This window comes from Ambystoma mexicanum, chromosome 11, assembly GCF_040938575.1.
Source record: "Ambystoma mexicanum isolate Mex_15411 chromosome 11, UKY_AmexF1_1, whole genome shotgun sequence".
In the NCBI taxonomy this organism is placed as follows: domain Eukaryota; kingdom Metazoa; phylum Chordata; class Amphibia; order Caudata; family Ambystomatidae; genus Ambystoma; species Ambystoma mexicanum.
The window spans coordinates 824,069,853-824,088,538 of NC_090934.1; the positions used below are offsets into that span (position 1 = coordinate 824,069,853).

The following is an 18,686-nucleotide window of genomic DNA, read 5'->3' on the forward strand; positions in this document are numbered from 1 at the left end:
GATGGTAAAGAGGAAATACTTCTGCTGCATCCAGTAAAACATAGAGATTGGCCTGCTTTAAAGGTTGACCATGTCCTTCATGGGTGTCTGTCAATATGATACTTCCCTGCTGCAAAGCTTACATTCGAAACGCCAGAACAACTAGGCCCAGAGCATAAAGATGCAGTCAGGTTGAAATAACGAGATACTGAAGAGCAATTTTGTATTTCAGAGTGGGAAAAGGAAGTATGACCCCGACGTGATTTGAACACACAACCTTCTGATCTGGAGTCAGACGCGCTACCATTGCGCCACAAGGTCCTTGTGGCAGTCCACCTGGTGTGTCTGATGACAGAATAAAGGTAGGAGACGTGCATGGACCTGCAGAGCCTCATTGCTTCTTTAAGTAGACTGGCTAGGATAGCTTCCTTCTGTGCATCAGTACACGCTGCAGCCAAACCCTTCCCATGAGGTCTTGATGTTTATGAATTGAATGGCAAGTTTTGAAAAACTAAAGCAAGCGAGAAGAATTGCTTACAGTTTATTGGATTTTTTGGACGTCAGCAGACGAGACCTGCGAGAGGTAAACAGAAGTTCATAGTTGGTCATGCTGAATTTTTGAGCCAAAATGCATTGTCCCTGGGTGGGCTTGAACCACCAACCTTTCGGTTAACAGCCGAACACGCTAACCGATTGCGCCACAGAGACTCATGCAGTGCTTACACTGGGGCCTGATTGGTGTGCTGTTTGCTTATGCTTCCCAGGCAACCTGAAAATATTTCTAAAATAGCTCTATTTCCCACAGCAAATCAGGGTATCAAGCACTTCCCTACCTCCCCTAATCCACAAACACAGGGGATTTAGTAGAGGACAGAGCCCATCAACAGTGCACCAAATGTCCTCTGTGTAGGCATAACTTGCTATGAGGAGAAAGCCACAGTTGCGCACTTGTGTTAAAAGGGGACAGTAGGCTGAACCCAGAGAACACGGGAGAAATGACTCAGGTTTACTGAGTGGAACACTCTGTGTCTTTGTGCCAAAAACAGCAGCGTCTTTTCGGTTAACAGCCGAACGCGCTAACCAATTGTGCCACAGAGACTCACTGGCATGTGTGTTCTGCCTTTGGCCTGATTGCATTGCTATTTTTTTCTGATTGGCAGAAAACCTGAACTTTTTTCTGAAAAAGGCATGCCTCTCTTAGCACTGCAGTGCATTAGACTGCTCCCTTGCTTCCCTGAGTCCCCAAATACACAACCACCTTGGGCACAATAGAAGACACATTCCAGCAGATTTAGCAAGAGTGCACCAAGGTTTCTATATGTAGGTACCTTGCTGAGAAGCAAGACCTGCAGTTGCATTCTTCTGTTAAAAGAGGGCAGCAGAGTGCACCAAGAGAACTTGGGGGAAGTAGCTTATGTTAACTACTTGCCATGCTCTTTATAGATCCCTCTGTTTGACTGGGTGAATTCTAATTTCTGGGGTAGAGTAAGCAATTTTTGGATCTAGATGCTGTGCGCAACAGGAATGCTATATACTGCACTGTACTGCTACTGAAAAGTTACCAATTTTACAGGATGTTCAGGTAAGCTTTGTTTCAGAAAACAACTTGCTAGAGGCACTAAGACAGATTACTGGGACAAAGGAAGAGGGTTTGGGGATTAGCACATCTCCTATGAAAGGTACAGTCACGCCCGAGACAACTCTGAGTGTCACCTCAAATTCTAAGAAATGCGAACTAGGGACCTACGCTTTTTATTGCCAGTGGATCTTTGTGTTCAGACAAATGTGCACGCCTCCCAGAGCCCCTTGCAATGCACTTAGGGAAAAGGGGGAAGGTGCTGTGAAGCCCTCTCGCTGACAATGTCTCTCTTGTCTATAATGTAACTATGAGAGAGAGAGAAATAGGCAATGCGAGAGTGAAAAAGTAAAATGGAAATGTGTCTACTGAGACCAGTATAAGGGGAAATCCTCACAATCCAGGACCGACAGTTGATTGGGAGGGCGCTTACAGGTTTCCGACACCAGACCGGTACCTGAACTCACAAACCCAAACTGAAAAGTGATGCCCATTGCCACTAGACTGCCGACCCCCTTTCGGGGCCCCAAAATATATCCTTTAGTCACACCTAGAGTTCCCAGGACAGTGCAGCATTCAGCGATTACACGAAAATATTGACAGTGCTAGGAGGCCATGCAAATGGCAGAGGTATGCTTTACAAAGCCCACGTAGCGTGCACAAAACAGCACATCAGTCAGGCCCACTTGAAGAGATGGTAAAGAGGAACTACTTCTGCTGCATCCAGTAAAACATAGAGATTGGCCTGCTTTAAAGCTTGACCATGTCCTTCATGGGTGTCTGTCAATATGATACTTCCCTGCTGCAAAGCTTACATTCGAAACGCCAGAACAACTAGGCCCAGAGCACAAAGATGCAGTCAGGTTGAAATAACGAGATACTGAAGAGCAATTTTATATTTCAGAGTGGGAAAAGCAAATATGCCCCCGACGTGATTTGAACACGAAACCTTCTGATCTTGAGTCAGACGCGCTACCATTGCGCCACGAGGTCCTTGTGGCAATCCACCTGGTGTGTCTGATGACAGAATAAAGGTAGGAGACGTACATGCACCTGCAGAGCCTCATTGCTTCTTTAAGTAGACTGGCTAGGATAGCTTCCTTCTGTGCATCAGTACACGCTGCAGCCAAACCCTTCCCATGAAGTCTTGATGTTTATGAATTGAATGGCAAGTTTTGAAAAACTAAAGCAAGCGAGAAGAATTGCTTGCAGTTTATTGGATTTTTTGGACGTCAGCAGACGAGACCTGCGAGAGGTAAACAGAAGTTCATAGTTGGTCATGCTGAATTTTTGAGCCAAAATGCATCGTCCCTGGGTGGGCTTGATCCACCAATCTTTCGGTTAACAGCCGAACGCGCTAACCGATTGCGCCACAGGGACTCATGCAGTGCTTACACTGGGGCCTGATTGGTGTGCTGTTTGCTTATGCTTCCCAGGCAACCTGAAAATATTTCTAAAATAGCTCTTTTTCCCACAGCAAATCAGGGTATCAAGCACTTCCCTACCTCCCCTAATCCACAAACACAGGGGATTTAGTAGAGGACAGAGCCCATCAACAGTGCACCAAATGTCCTCTGTATAGGCATAACTTGCTATGAGGAGAAAGCCACAGTTGCGCACTTGTGTTAAAAGGGGACAGTAGGCTGAACCCAGAGAACACGGGAGAAATGACTCAGGTTTACTGAGTGGAACACTCTGTGTCTTTGTGCCAAAAACAGCAGCGTCTTTTCGGTTAACAGCCGAACGCGCTAACCAATTGCGCCACAGAGACTCACTGGCATGTGTGTTCTGCCTTTGGCCTGATTGCATTGCTATTTTTTTCTGATTGGCAGAAAACCTGAACTTTTTTCTGAAAAAGGCATGCCTCTCTTAGCACTGCAGTGCATTAGACTGCTCCCTTGCTTCCCTGAGTCCCCAAATACACAACCACCTTGGGCACAATAGAAGACACATTCCAGCAGATTTAGCAAGAGTGCACCAAGGTTTCTATATGTAGGTACCTTGCTGAGAAGCAAGACCTGCAGTTGCATTCTTCTGTTAAAAGAGGGCAGCAGAGTGCACAAAGAGAACTTGGGGGAAGTAGCTTATGTTAACTACTTGCCATGCTCTTTATAGATCCCTCTGTTTGACTGGGTGAATTCTAATTTCTGGGGTAGAGTAAGCAATTTTTGGATCTAGATGCTGTGCGCAACAGGAATGCTATATACTGCACTGTACTGCTACTGAAAAGTTACCAATTTTACAGGATGTTCAGGTAAGCTTTGTTTCAGAAAACAACTTGCTAGAGGCCCTAGGACAGATTACTGGGACAAAGGAAGAGGGTTTGGGGATTAGCACATCTCCTATGAAAGGTACAGTCACGCCCTAGACAACTCTGAGTGTCACCTCAAATTCTAAGAAATGCAAACTAGGGACCTACGCTTTTTATTGCCAGTGGATCTTTGTGTTTCAGACAAATGTGCACGCCTCCCAAAGCCCCTTGCAATGCACTTAGGGAAATGGGGGAAGGTGCTGTGCAACCCTCTCGCTGACAATGTCTCTCTTGTCTATAATGTATCTATGAGAGAGAGAGAAATAGGCAATGCGAGAGTGAAAAAGTAAAATGGAAATGTGTCTATTGAGACCAGTATAAGGGGAAATCCTCACAATCCAGGACCGACAGTTGATTGGGAGGGCGCTTACAGGTTTCGACACCAGACCGGTACCTGAACTCACAAACCCAAACTGCAAAGTGATGGGCATTGCCACTAGACTGCCGACCCCCTTTTGGGGCCCCAGCATATATCCTTTAGTCACACCTAGAGTTCCCAGGACAGTGCAGCATTCAGCGATTACACGAAAATATTGACAGCGCTAGGAGGCCATGCAAATGGCAGAGGTATGCTTTACAAAGCCCACGTAGCGTGCACAAAACAGCACATCAGTCAGGCCCACTTGAACAGATGGTAAAGAGGAAATACTTCTGCTGCATCCAGTAAAACATAGAGATTGGCCTGCTTTAAAGGTTGACCATGTCCTTCATGGGTGTCTGTCAATATGATACTTCCCTGCTGCAAAGTTTACATTCGAAACGCCAGAACAACTAGGCCCAGAGCACAAAGATGCAGTCAGGTTGAAATAACGAATTACTGAAGAGCAATTTTATATTTCAGAGTGGGAAAAGCAAATATGCCCCCGACGTGATTTGAACACGAAACCTTCTGATCTGGAGTCAGACGCGCTACCATTGCGCCACGAGGTCCTTGTGGCAATCCACCTGGTGTGTCTGATGACAGAATAAAGGTAGGAGACGTGCATGGACCTGCAGAGCCTCATTGCTTCTTTAAGTAGACTGGCTAGGATAGCTTCCTTCTGTGCATCAGTACGCGCTGCAGCCAAACCCTTCCCATGAAGTCTTGATGTTTATGAATTGAATGGTAAGTTTTGAAAAACTAAAGCAAGCGAGAAGAATTGCTTACAGTTTATTGGATTGTTTGGACGTCAGCAGACGAGACCTGCGAGAGGTAAACAGAAGTTCATAGTTGGTCATGCTGAATTTTTGAGCCAAAATGCATCGTCCCTGGGTGGGCTTGAACCACCAACCTTTCGGTTAACAGCCGAACGCGCTAACCGATTGCGCCACAGAGACTCATGCAGTTCTTACACAGGGGCCTGATTGGTGTGCTGTTTGCTTATGCTTCCCAGGCAACCTGAAAATATTTCTAAAATAGCTCTTTTTCCCACAGCAAATCAGGGTATCAAGCACTTCCCTACCTCCCCTAATCCACAAACACAGGGGATTTAGTAGAGGACAGAGCCCATCAACAGTGCACCAAATGTCCTCTGTATAGGCATAACTTGCTATGAGGAGAAAGCCACTGTTGCGCACTTGTGTTAAAAGGGGACAGTAGGCTGAACCCAGAGAACACGGGAGAAATGACTCAGGTTTACTGAGTGGAACACTCTGTGTCTTTGTGCCAAAAACAGCAGCGTCTTTTCGGTTAACAGCCGAACGCGCTAACCAATTGCGCCACAGAGACTCACTGGCATGTGTGTTCTGCCTTTGGCCTGATTGCATTGCTATTTTTTTCTGATTGGCAGAAAACCTGAACTTTTTTCTGAAAAAGGCATGCCTCTCTTAGCACTGCAGTGCATTAGACTGCTCCCTTGCTTCCCTGAGTCCCCAAATACACAACCACCTTGGGCACAATAGAAGACACATTCCAGCAGATTTAGCAAGAGTGCACCAAGGATTCTATATGTAGGTACCTTGCTGAGAAGCAAGACCTGCAGTTGCATTCTTCTGTTAAAAGAGGGCAGCAGAGTGCACCAAGAGAACTTGGGGGAAGTAGCTTATGTTAACTACTTGCCATGCTCTTTATAGATCCCTCTGTTTGACTGGGTGAATTCTAATTTCTGGGGTAGAGTAAGCAATTTTTGGATCTAGATGCTCTGCGCAACAGGAATGCTATATACTGCACTGTACTGCTACTGAATAGTTACCAATTTTACAGGATGTTCAGGTAAGCTTTGTTTCAGAAAACAACTTGCTAGAGGCACTAAGACAGATTACTGGGACGAAGGAAGAGGGTTTGGGGATTAGCACATCTCCTATGAAAGGTACAGTCACGCCCGAGACAACTCTGAGTGTCACTTCAAATTTTAAGAAATGCAAACTAGGGACCTACGCTTTTTATTGCCAGTGGATCTTTGTGTTTCAGACAAATGTGCACGCCTCCCAGAGCCCCATGCAATGCACTTAGGGAAATGGGGGAAGGTGCTGTGCAACCCTCTCGCTGACAATGTCTCTCTTGTCTATAATGTATCTATGAGAGAGAGAGAAATAGGCAATGCGAGAGTGAAAAAGTAAAATGGAAATGTGTCTACTGAGACCAGTATAAGGGGAAATCCTCACAATCCAGGCCCGACAGTTGATTGGGAGGGCGCTTACAGTTTTCCGACACCAGACCGGTACCTGAACTCACAAACCCAAACTGCAAAGTGATGGGCATTGCCACTAGACTGCCGACCCCCTTTCGGGGCCCCAGCATATATCCTTTAGTCACACCTAGAGTTCCCAGGACAGTGCAGCATTCAGCGATTACACGAAAATATTGACAGCGCTAGGAGGCCATGCAAATGGCAGAGGTATGCTTTACAAAGCCCACGTAGCGTGCACAAAACAGCACATCAGTCAGGCCCACTTGAAGAGATGGTAAAGAGGAAATACTTCTGCTGCATCCAGTAAAACATAGAGATTGGCCTGCTTTAAAGGTTGACCATGTCCTTCATGGGTGTCTGTCAATATGATACTTCCCTGCTGCAAAGCTTACATTCGAAACGCCAGAACAACTAGGCCCAGAGCACAAAGATGCAGTCAGGTTGAAATAACGAGATACTGAAGAGCAATTTTGTATTTCAGAGTGGGAAAAGGAAGTATGACCCCGACGTGATTTGAACACGCAACCTTCTGATCTGGAGTCAGACGCACTACCATTGCCCCACGAGGTCCTTGTGGCAGTCCACCTGGTGTGTCTGATGACAGAATAAAGGTAGGAGACGTACATGCACCTGCAGAGCCTCATTGCTTCTTTAAGTAGACTGGCTAGGATAGCTTCCTTCTGTGCATCAGTACACGCTGCAGCCAAACCCTTCCCATGAAGTCTTGATGTTTATGAATTGAATGGCAAGTTTTGAAAAACTAAAGCAAGCGAGAAGAATTGCTTGCAGTTTATTGGATTTTTTGGACGTCAGCAGACGAGACCTGCGAGAGGTAAACAGAAGTTCATAGTTGGTCATGCTGAATTTTTGACCCAAAATGCATCGTCCCTGGGTGGGCTTGAACCACCAACCTTTCGGTTAACAGCCGAATGCGCTAACCGATTGCGCCACAGAGACTCATGCAGTGCTTACACTGGGGCCTGATTGGTGTGCTGTTTGCTTATGCTCCCCAGGCAACCTGAAAATATTTCTAAAATAGCTCTATTTCCCACAGCAAATCAGGGTCTCAAGCACTTCCCTACCTCCCGTAATCCACAAACACAGGGGATTTAGTAGAGGACAGAGCCCATCAACAGTGCACCAAATGCCCTCTGTGTAGGCATAACTTGCTATGAGGAGAAAGCCACAGTTGCGCACTTGTGTTAAAAGGGGACAATAGGCTAAACCCAGAGAACACGGGAGAAATGACTCAGGTTTACTGAGTGGAACACTCTGTGTCTTTGTGCCCAAAACAGCAGCGTCTTTTCGGTTAACAGCCGAACGCGCTAACCAATTGCGCCACAGAGACTCACTGGCATGTGTGTTCTGCCTTTGGCCTGATTGCATTGCTATTTTTTTCTGAATGGCAGAAAACCTGAACTTTTTTCTGAAAAAGGCATGCCTCTCTTAGCACTGCAGTGCATTAGACTGCTCCCTTGCTACCCTGAGTCCCCAAATACACAACCACCTTGGGCACAATAGAAGACACATTCCAGCAGATTTAGCAAGAGTGCACCAAGGATTCTATATGTAGGTACCTTGCTGAGAAGCAAGACCTGCAGTTGCATTCTTCTGTTAAAAGAGGGCAGCAGAGTTCACCAAGAGAACTTGGGGGAAGTAGCTTATGTTAACTACTTGCCATGCTCTTTATAGATCCCTCTGTTTGACTGGGTGAATTCTAATTTCTGGGGTAGAGTAAGCAATTTTTGGATCTAGATGCTGTGCGCAACAGGAATGCTATATACTGCACTGTACTGCTACTGAAAAGTTACCAATTTTACAGGATGTTCAGGTAAGCTTTGTTTCAGAAAACAACTTGCTAGAGGCACTAAGACAGATTACTGGGACAAAGGAAGAGGGTTTGGGGATTAGCACATCTCCTATGAAAGGTACAGTCACGCCCGAGACAACTCTGAGTGTCACTTCAAATTTTAAGAAATGCAAACTAGGGACCTACGCTTTTTATTGCCAGTGGATCTTTGTGTTTCAGACAAATGTGCACGCCTCCCAGAGCCCCATGCAATGCACTTAGGGAAATGGGGGAAGGTGCTGTGCAGCCCTCTCGCTGACAATGTCTCTCTTGTCTATAATGTAACTATGAGAGAGAGAGAAATAGGCAATGCGAGAGTGAAAAAGTAAAATGGAAATGTGTCTACTGAGACCAGTATAAGGGGAAATCCTCACAATCCAGGACCGACAGTTGATTGGGAGGGCGCTTACAGGTTTCCGACACCAGACCGGTACCTGAACTCACAAACCCAAACTGCAAAGTGATGGGCATTGCCACTAGACTGCCGACCCCCTTTCGGGGCCCCAGCATATATCGTTTGGTCACACCTAGAGTTCCCAGGACAGTGCAGCATTCAGCGATTACACGAAAATATTGACAGCGCTAGGAGGCCATGCAAATGGCAGAGGTATGCTTTACAAAGCCCACGTAGCGTGCACAAAACAGCACATCAGTCAGGCCCACTTGAAGAGATGGTAAAGAGGAAATACTTCTGCTGCATCCAGTAAAACATAGAGATTGGCCTGCTTTAAAGGTTGACCATGTCCTTCATGGGTGTCTGTCAATATGATACTTCCCTGCTGCAAAGCTTACATTCGAAACGCCAGAACAACTAGGCCCAGAGCATAAAGATGCAGTCAGGTTGAAATAACGAGATACTGAAGAGCAATTTTGTATTTCAGAGTGGGAAAAGGAAGTATGACCCCGACGTGATTTGAACACACAACCTTCTGATCTGGAGTCAGACGCGCTACCATTGCGCCACGAGGTCCTTGTGGCAGTCCACCTGGTGTGTCTGATGACAGAATAAAGGTAGGAGACGTGCATGGACCTGCAGAGCCTCATTGCTTCTTTAAGTAGACTGGCTAGGATAGCTTCCTTCTGTGCATCAGTACACGCTGCAGCCAAACCCTTCCCATGAGGTCTTGATGTTTATGAATTGAATGGCAAGTTTTGAAAAACTAAAGCAAGCGAGAAGAATTGCTTACAGTTTATTGGATTTTTTGGACGTCAGCAGACGAGACCTGCGAGAGGTAAACAGAAGTTCATAGTTGGTCATGCTGAATTTTTGAGCCAAAATGCATTGTCCCTGGGTGGGCTTGAACCACCAACCTTTCGGTTAACAGCCGAACACGCTAACCGATTGCGCCACAGAGACTCATGCAGTGCTTACACTGGGGCCTGATTGGTGTGCTGTTTGCTTATGCTTCCCAGGCAACCTGAAAATATTTCTAAAATAGCTCTATTTCCCACAGCAAATCAGGGTATCAAGCACTTCCCTACCTCCCCTAATCCACAAACACAGGGGATTTAGTAGAGGACAGAGCCCATCAACAGTGCACCAAATGTCCTCTGTGTAGGCATAACTTGCTATGAGGAGAAAGCCACAGTTGCGCACTTGTGTTAAAAGGGGACAGTAGGCTGAACCCAGAGAACACGGGAGAAATGACTCAGGTTTACTGAGTGGAACACTCTGTGTCTTTGTGCCAAAAACAGCAGCGTCTTTTCGGTTAACAGCCGAACGCGCTAACCAATTGTGCCACAGAGACTCACTGGCATGTGTGTTCTGCCTTTGGCCTGATTGCATTGCTATTTTTTTCTGATTGGCAGAAACCTGAACTTTTTTCTGAAAAAGGCATGCCTCTCTTAGCACTGCAGTGCATTAGACTGCTCCCTTGCTTCCCTGAGTCCCCAAATACACAACCACCTTGGGCACAATAGAAGACACATTCCAGCAGATTTAGCAAGAGTGCACCAAGGTTTCTATATGTAGGTACCTTGCTGAGAAGCAAGACCTGCAGTTGCATTCTTCTGTTAAAAGAGGGCAGCAGAGTGCACCAAGAGAACTTGGGGGAAGTAGCTTATGTTAACTACTTGCCATGCTCTTTATAGATCCCTCTGTTTGACTGGGTGAATTCTAATTTCTGGGGTAGAGTAAGCAATTTTTGGATCTAGATGCTGTGCGCAACAGGAATGCTATATACTGCACTGTACTGCTACTGAAAAGTTACCAATTTTACAGGATGTTCAGGTAAGCTTTGTTTCAGAAAACAACTTGCTAGAGGCACTAAGACAGATTACTGGGACAAAGGAAGAGGGTTTGGGGATTAGCACATCTCCTATGAAAGGTACAGTCACGCCCGAGACAACTCTGAGTGTCACCTCAAATTCTAAGAAATGCGAACTAGGGACCTACGCTTTTTATTGCCAGTGGATCTTTGTGTTCAGACAAATGTGCACGCCTCCCAGAGCCCCTTGCAATGCACTTAGGGAAAGGGGGGAAGGTGCTGTGAAGCCCTCTCGCTGACAATGTCTCTCTTGTCTATAATGTAACTATGAGAGAGAGAGAAATAGGCAATGCGAGAGTGAAAAAGTAAAATGGAAATGTGTCTACTGAGACCAGTATAAGGGGAAATCCTCACAATCCAGGACCGACAGTTGATTGGGAGGGCGCTTACAGGTTTCCGACACCAGACCGGTACCTGAACTCACAAACCCAAACTGAAAAGTGATGCCCATTGCCACTAGACTGCCGACCCCCTTTCGGGGCCCCAAAATATATCCTTTAGTCACACCTAGAGTTCCCAGGACAGTGCAGCATTCAGCGATTACACGAAAATATTGACAGTGCTAGGAGGCCATGCAAATGGCAGAGGTATGCTTTACAAAGCCCACGTAGCGTGCACAAAACAGCACATCAGTCAGGCCCACTTGAAGAGATGGTAAAGAGGAACTACTTCTGCTGCATCCAGTAAAAACATAGAGATTGGCCTGCTTTAAAGCTTGACCATGTCCTTCATGGGTGTCTGTCAATATGATACTTCCCTGCTGCAAAGCTTACATTCGAAACGCCAGAACAACTAGGCCCAGAGCACAAAGATGCAGTCAGGTTGAAATAACGAGATACTGAAGAGCAATTTTATATTTCAGAGTGGGAAAAGCAAATATGCCCCCGACGTGATTTGAACACGAAACCTTCTGATCTTGAGTCAGACGCGCTACCATTGCGCCACGAGGTCCTTGTGGCAATCCACCTGGTGTGTCTGATGACAGAATAAAGGTAGGAGACGTACATGCACCTGCAGAGCCTCATTGCTTCTTTAAGTAGACTGGCTAGGATAGCTTCCTTCTGTGCATCAGTACACGCTGCAGCCAAACCCTTCCCATGAAGTCTTGATGTTTATGAATTGAATGGCAAGTTTTGAAAAACTAAAGCAAGCGAGAAGAATTGCTTGCAGTTTATTGGATTTTTTGGACGTCAGCAGACGAGACCTGCGAGAGGTAAACAGAAGTTCATAGTTGGTCATGCTGAATTTTTGAGCCAAAATGCATCGTCCCTGGGTGGGCTTGATCCACCAATCTTTCGGTTAACAGCCGAACGCGCTAACCGATTGCGCCACAGGGACTCATGCAGTGCTTACACTGGGGCCTGATTGGTGTGCTGTTTGCTTATGCTTCCCAGGCAACCTGAAAATATTTCTAAAATAGCTCTTTTTCCCACAGCAAATCAGGGTATCAAGCACTTCCCTACCTCCCCTAATCCACAAACACAGGGGATTTAGTAGAGGACAGAGCCCATCAACAGTGCACCAAATGTCCTCTGTATAGGCATAACTTGCTATGAGGAGAAAGCCACAGTTGCGCACTTGTGTTAAAAGGGGACAGTAGGCTGAACCCAGAGAACACGGGAGAAATGACTCAGGTTTACTGAGTGGAACACTCTGTGTCTTTGTGCCAAAAACAGCAGCGTCTTTTCGGTTAACAGCCGAACGCGCTAACCAATTGTGCCACAGAGACTCACTGGCATGTGTGTTCTGCCTTTGGCCTGATTGCATTGCTATTTTTTTCTGATTGGCAGAAAACCTGAACTTTTTTCTGAAAAAGGCATGCCTCTCTTAGCACAGCAGTGCATTAGACTGCTCCCTTGCTTCCCTGAGTCCCCAAATACACAACCACCTTGGGCACAATAGAAGACACATTCCAGCAGATTTAGCAAGAGTGCACCAAGGTTTCTATATGTAGGTACCTTGCTGAGAAGCAAGACCTGCAGTTGCATTCTTCTGTTAAAAGAGGGCAGCAGAGTGCACCAAGAGAACTTGGGGGAAGTAGCTTATGTTAACTACTTGCCATGATCTTTATAGATCCCTCTGTTTGACTGGGTGAATTCTAATTTCTGGGGTACAGTAAGCAATTTTTGGATCTAGATGCTGTGCGCAACAGGAATGCTATATACTGCACTGTACTGCTACTGAAAAGTTACCAATTTTACAGATTGTTCAGGTAAGCTTTGTTTCAGAAAACAACTTGCTAGAGGCCCTAGGACAGATTACTGGGACAAAGGAAGAGGGTTTGGGGATTAGCACATCTCCTATGAAAGGTACAGTCATGCCCGAGACAACTCTGAGTGCCTCCTCAAATTCTAAGAAATGCGAACTGGGGTCCGACGCCTTTTAATGCCAGTGGATCTTTGTGTTTCAGACAAATGTGCACGCCTCCCAGAGCCCCATGCAATGCACTTAGGGAAATGGGGGAAGGTGCTGTGCAACCCTCTCGCTGACAATGTCTCTCTTGTCTATAATGTATCTATGAGAGAGAGAGAAATAGGCAATGCGAGAGTGAAAAAGTAAAATGGAAATGTGTCTACTGAGACCAGTATAAGGGGAAATCCTCACAATCCTGGACCGACAGTTGATTGGGAGGGCGCTTACAGGTTTCCGACACCAGACCGGTACCTGAACTCACAAACCCAAACTGCAAAGTGATGCCCATTGCCACTAGACTGCCGAACCCCTTTCGGGGCCCCAACATATATCCTTTAGTCACACCTAGAGTTCCCAGGACAGTGCAGCATTCAGCGATTACACGAAAATATTGATAGCGCTAGGAGGCCATGCAAATGGCAGAGGTATGCTTTACAAAGCCCACGTAGCGTCCACAAAACAGCACATCAGTCAGGCCCACTTGAACAGATGGTAAAGAGGAAATACTTCTGCTGCATCCAGTAAAACATAGAGATTGGCCTGCTTTAAAGGTTGACCATGTCCTTCATGGGTGTCTGTCAATATGATACTTCCCTGCTGCAAAGCTTACATTCGAAACGCCAGAACAACTAGGCCCAGAGCACAAAGATGCAGCCAGGTTGAAATAACGAGATACTGAAGAGCAATTTTGTATTTCAGAGTGGGAAAAGGAAGTATGCCCCCGACGTGATTTGAACACGAAACCTTCTGATCTGGAGTCAGACGCGCTACCATTGCGCCACGAGGTCCTTGTGGCAATCCACCTGGTGTGTCTGATGACAGAATAAAGGTAGGAGACGTACATGCACCTGCAGAGCCTCATTGCTTCTTTAAGTAGACTGGCTAGGATAGCTTCCTTCTGTGCATCAGTACACGCTGCAGCCAAACCCTTCCCATGAAGTCTTGATGTTTATGAATTGAATGGCAAGTTTTGAAAAACTAAAGCAAGCGAGAAGAATTGCTTGCAGTTTATTGGATTTTTTGGACGTCAGCAGACGAGACCTGCGAGAGGTAAACAGAAGTTCATAGTTGGTCACGCTTAATTTTTGAGCCAAAATGCATCGTCCCTGGGTGGGCTTGAACCACCAATCTTTCGGTTAACAGCCGAACGCGCTAACCGATTGCGCCACAGAGACTCATGCAGTTCTTACACAGGGGCCTGATTGGTGTGCTGTTTGCTTATGCTTCCCAGGCAACCTGAAAATATTTCTAAAATAGCTCTTTTTCCCACAGCAAATCAGGGTATCAAGCACTTCCCTACCTCCCCTAATCCACAAACACAGGGGATTTAGTAGAGGACAGAGCCCATCAAGAGTGCACCAAATGTCCTCTGTATAGGCATAACGTGCTATGAGGAGAAAGCCTCAGTTGCGCACTTGTGTTAAAAGGGGACAGTAGGCTGAACCCAGAGAACACGGGAGAAATGACTCAGGTTTACTGAGTGGAACACTCTGTGTCTTTGTGCCAAAAACAGCAGCGTCTTTTCGGTTAACAGCCGAACGCGCTAACCAATTGCGCCACAGAGACTCACTGGCATGTGTGTTCTGCCTTTGGCCTGATTGCATTGCTATTTTTTTCTGATTGGCAGAAAACCTGAACTTTTTTCTGAAAAAGGCATGCCTCTCTTAGCACTGCAGTGCATTAGTCTGCTCCCTTGCTTCCCTGAGTCCCCAAATACACAACCACCTTGGGCACAATAGAAGACACATTCCAGCAGATTTAGCAAGAGTGCACCAAGGTTTCTATATGTAGGTACCTTGCTGAGAAGCAAGACCTGCAGTTGCATTCTTCTGTTAAAAGAGGGCAGCAGAGTGCACCAAGAGAACTTGGGGGAAGTAGCTTATGTTAACTACTTGCCATGATCTTTATAGATCCCTCTGTTTGACTGGGTGAATTCTAATTTCTGGGGTAGAGTAAGCAATTTTTGGATCTAGATGCTGTGCGCAACAGGAATGCTATATACTGCACTGTACTGCTACTGAAAAGTTACCAATTTTACAGATTGTTCAGGTAAGCTTTGTTTCATAAAACAACTTGCTAGAGGCCCTAGGACAGATTACTGGGACAAAGGAAGAGGGTTTGGGGATTATCACATCTCCTATGAAAGGTACAGTCATGCCCGAGACAACTCTGAGTGCCTCCTCAAATTCTAAGAAATGCGAACTGGGGTCCTACGCCTTTTATTGCCAGTGGATCTTTGTGTTTCAGACAAATGTGCACGCCTCCCAGAGCCCCATGCAATGCACTTAGGGAAATGGGGGAAGGTGCTGTGCAACCCTCTCGCTGACAATGTCTCTCTTGTCTATAATGTATCTATGAGAGAGAGAGAAATAGGCAATGCGAGAGTGAAAAAGTAAAATGGAAATGTGTCTACTGAGACCAGTATAAGGGGAAATCCTCACAATCCTGGACCGACAGTTGATTGGGAGGGCGCTTACAGGTTTCCGACACCAGACCGGTACCTGAACTCACAAACCCAAACTGCAAAGTGATGCCCATTGCCACTAGACTGCCGAACCCCTTTCGGGGCCCCAACATATATCCTTTAGTCACACCTAGAGTTCCCAGGACAGTGCAGCATTCAGCGATTACACGAAAATATTGATAGCACTAGGAGGCCATGCAAATGGCAGAGGTATGCTTTACAAAGCCCACGTAGCGTGCACAAAACAGCACATCAGTCAGGCCCACTTGAAGAGATGGTAAAGAGGAAATACTTCTGCTGCATTCAGTAAAACATAGAGATTGGCCTGCTTTAAAGGTTGACCATGTCCTTCATGGGTGTCTGTCAATATGATACTTCCCTGCTGCAAAGCTTACATTCGAAACGCCAGAACAACTAGGCCCAGAGCACAAAGATGCAGTCAGGTTGAAATAACGAGATACTGAAGAGCAATTTTGTATTTCAGAGTGGGAAAAGGAAGTATGACCCCGACGTGATTTGAACACAAAACCTTCTAATCTGGAGTCAGACGCGCTACCATTGCGCCACGAGGTCCTTGTGTCAATCCACCTGGTGTGTCTGATGACAGAATAAAGGTAGGAGACGTACATGCACCTGCAGAGCCTCATTGCTTCTTTAAGTAGACTGGCTAGGATAGCTTCCTTCTGTGCATCAGTACACGCTGCAGCCAAACCCTTCCCATGAAGTCTTGATGTTTATGAATTGAATGGCAAGTTTTGAAAAACTAAAGCAAGCGAGAAGAATTGCTTGCAGTTTATTGGATTTTTTGGACGTCAGCAGACGAGACCTGCGAGAGGTAAACAGAAGTTCATAGTTGGTCACGCTTAATTTTTGAGCCAAAATGCATCGTTCCTGGGTGGGCTTGAACCACCAATCTTTCGGTTAACAGCCGAACGCGCTAACCGATTGCGCCACAGAGACTCATGCAGTGTTTACACTGGGGCCTGATTGGTGTGCTGTTTGCTTATGCTTCCCAGGCAACCTGAAAATATTTCTAAAATAGCTCTATTTCCCACAGCAAATCAGGGTATCAAGCACTTCCCTACCTCCCCTAATCCACAAACACAGGGGATTTAGTAGAGGACCGAGCCCATCAACAGTGCACCAAATGTCCTCTGTGTAGGCATAATTTGCTATGAGGAGAAAGCCACAGTTGCGCACTTGTGTTAAAAGGGGACAGTAGGCTGAACCCAGAGAACACGGGAGAAATGACTCAGGTTTACTGAGTGGAACACTCTGTGTCTTTGTGCCAAAAACAGCAGCGTCTTTTCGGTTAACAGCTGAACGCGCTAACCAATTGCACCACAGAGACTCACTGGCATGTGTGTTCTGCCTTTGGCCTGATTGCATTGCTATTTTTTTCTGATTGGCAGAAAACCTGAACTTTTTTCTGAAAAAGGCATGCCTCTCTTAGCACTGCAGTGCATTACACTGCTCCCTTGCTTCCCTGAGTCCCCAAATACACAACCACCTTGGGCACAATAGAAGACTCATTCCAGCAGATTTAGCAAGAGTGCACCAAGGTTTCTATATGTAGGTACCCTGCTGAGAAGCAAGACCTGCAGTTGCATTCTTCTGTTAAAAGAGGGCAGCAGAGTTCACCAAGAGAACTTGGGGGAAGTAGCTTATGTTAACTACTTGCCATGCTCTTTATAGATCCCTCTGTTTGACTGGGTGAATTCTAATTTCTGGGGTAGAGTAAGCAATTTTTGGATCTAGATGCTGTGCGCAACAGGAATGCTATATACTGCACTGTACTGCTACTGAAAAGTTACCAATTTTACAGGATGTTCAGGTAAGCTTTGTTTCAGAAAACAACTTGCTAGAGGCACTAAGACAGATTACTGGGACAAAGGAAGAGGGTTTGGGGATTAGCACATCTCCTATGAAAGGTACAGTCACGCCCGAGACAACTCTGAGTGTCACCTCAAATTCTAAGAAATGCAAACTAGGGACCTACGCTTTTTATTGCCAGTGGATCTTTGTGTTCAGACAAATGTGCACGCCTCCCAGAGCCCCTTGCAATGCACTTAGGGAAAGGGGGGAAGGTGCTGTGAAGCCCTCTCGCTGACAATGTCTCTCTTGTCTATAATGTAACTATGAGAGAGAGAGAAATAGGCAATGCGAGAGTGAAAAAGTAAAATGGAAATGTGTCTACTGAGACCAGTATAAGGGGAAATCCTCACAATCCAGGACCGACAGTTGATTGGGAGGGCGCTTACAGGTTTCCGACACCAGACCGGTACCTGAACTCACAAACCCAAACTGCAAAGTGATGGGCATTGCCACTAGACTGCCGACCCCCTTTCGGGGCCCCAGCATATATCCTTTAGTCACACCTAGAGTTCCCAGGACAGTGCAGCATTCAGCGATTACACGAAAATATTGACAGCGCTAGGAGGCCATGCAAATGGCAGAGGTATGCTTTACAAAGCCCACGTAGCGTGCACAAAACAGCACATCAGTCAGGCCCACTTGAAGAGATGGTAAAGAGGAAATACTTCTGCTGCATCCAGTAAAACATAGAGATTGGCCTGCTTTACAGGTTGACCATGTCCTTCATGGGTGTCTGTCAATATGATACTTCCTTCCCTGCTGCAAAGTTTACATTCGAAACGCCAGAACAACCAGGCCCAGAGCACAAAGATGCAGTCAGGTTGAAATAACGAGATACTGAAGAGCAATTTTGTATTTCAGAGTGGGAAAAGCAAGTATGACCCCGTTGTGATTTGAACACACAACCTTCTGATCTGGAGTCAGACGCGCTACCATTGCGCCACGAGGTCCTTGTGGCATTACACCTGGTGTGTCTGATGACAGAATAAAGGTAGGAGACGTACATGCACCTGCAGAGCCTCATTGCTTCTTTAAGTAGACTGGCTAGGATAGCTTCCTTCTGTGCATCAGTACACGCTGCAGCCAAACCCTTCCCATGAAGTCTTGATGTTTATGAATTGAATGGCAAGTTTTGAAAAACTAAAGCAAGCGAAAAGAATTGCTTACAGTTTATTGGATTTTTTGGACGTCAGCAGACGAGACCTGCGAGAGGTAAACAGAAGTTCATAGTTGGTCATGCTGAATTTTTGAGCCAAAATGCATCGTCCCTGGGTGGGCTTGAACCACCAACCTTTCGGTTAACAGCCGAACGCGCTAACCGATTGCGCCACAGAGACTCATGCA

At 46.1% G+C, this 18,686-nt stretch overlaps 14 non-coding genes across 14 annotated transcripts; all 14 read right to left on the reverse strand.

The window, feature by feature from the left end:
• Window positions 1-228: 228 nt before the first annotated feature.
• Window positions 229-300, reverse strand: TRNAW-CCA (transfer RNA tryptophan (anticodon CCA)). Its single transcript has one exon. It is a non-coding gene; the product is annotated as a tRNA-Trp (tRNA).
• A 313-nt stretch (window positions 301-613) lies between these two features.
• TRNAN-GUU (transfer RNA asparagine (anticodon GUU)) lies at window positions 614-687 on the reverse strand. The gene has a single exon. It is a non-coding gene; the product is annotated as a tRNA-Asn (tRNA).
• A 2,174-nt stretch (window positions 688-2,861) lies between these two features.
• TRNAN-GUU (transfer RNA asparagine (anticodon GUU)) lies at window positions 2,862-2,935 on the reverse strand. Its single transcript has one exon. It is a non-coding gene; the product is annotated as a tRNA-Asn (tRNA).
• Window positions 2,936-4,724: 1,789 nt separating this feature from the next.
• Window positions 4,725-4,796, reverse strand: TRNAW-CCA (transfer RNA tryptophan (anticodon CCA)). The gene has a single exon. It is a non-coding gene; the product is annotated as a tRNA-Trp (tRNA).
• A 313-nt stretch (window positions 4,797-5,109) lies between these two features.
• Window positions 5,110-5,183, reverse strand: TRNAN-GUU (transfer RNA asparagine (anticodon GUU)). Its single transcript has one exon. It is a non-coding gene; the product is annotated as a tRNA-Asn (tRNA).
• A 2,175-nt stretch (window positions 5,184-7,358) lies between these two features.
• TRNAN-GUU (transfer RNA asparagine (anticodon GUU)) lies at window positions 7,359-7,432 on the reverse strand. Its single transcript has one exon. It is a non-coding gene; the product is annotated as a tRNA-Asn (tRNA).
• Window positions 7,433-9,222: 1,790 nt separating this feature from the next.
• On the reverse strand, window positions 9,223-9,294 carry TRNAW-CCA (transfer RNA tryptophan (anticodon CCA)). Its single transcript has one exon. It is a non-coding gene; the product is annotated as a tRNA-Trp (tRNA).
• Window positions 9,295-9,607: 313 nt separating this feature from the next.
• Window positions 9,608-9,681, reverse strand: TRNAN-GUU (transfer RNA asparagine (anticodon GUU)). Its single transcript has one exon. It is a non-coding gene; the product is annotated as a tRNA-Asn (tRNA).
• A 2,174-nt stretch (window positions 9,682-11,855) lies between these two features.
• TRNAN-GUU (transfer RNA asparagine (anticodon GUU)) lies at window positions 11,856-11,929 on the reverse strand. The gene has a single exon. It is a non-coding gene; the product is annotated as a tRNA-Asn (tRNA).
• Window positions 11,930-13,719: 1,790 nt separating this feature from the next.
• Window positions 13,720-13,791, reverse strand: TRNAW-CCA (transfer RNA tryptophan (anticodon CCA)). Its single transcript has one exon. It is a non-coding gene; the product is annotated as a tRNA-Trp (tRNA).
• A 313-nt stretch (window positions 13,792-14,104) lies between these two features.
• On the reverse strand, window positions 14,105-14,178 carry TRNAN-GUU (transfer RNA asparagine (anticodon GUU)). Its single transcript has one exon. It is a non-coding gene; the product is annotated as a tRNA-Asn (tRNA).
• Window positions 14,179-15,968: 1,790 nt separating this feature from the next.
• TRNAW-CCA (transfer RNA tryptophan (anticodon CCA)) lies at window positions 15,969-16,040 on the reverse strand. The gene has a single exon. It is a non-coding gene; the product is annotated as a tRNA-Trp (tRNA).
• Window positions 16,041-18,220: 2,180 nt separating this feature from the next.
• On the reverse strand, window positions 18,221-18,292 carry TRNAW-CCA (transfer RNA tryptophan (anticodon CCA)). The gene has a single exon. It is a non-coding gene; the product is annotated as a tRNA-Trp (tRNA).
• Window positions 18,293-18,605: 313 nt separating this feature from the next.
• Window positions 18,606-18,679, reverse strand: TRNAN-GUU (transfer RNA asparagine (anticodon GUU)). The gene has a single exon. It is a non-coding gene; the product is annotated as a tRNA-Asn (tRNA).
• Window positions 18,680-18,686: the final 7 nt, after the last annotated feature.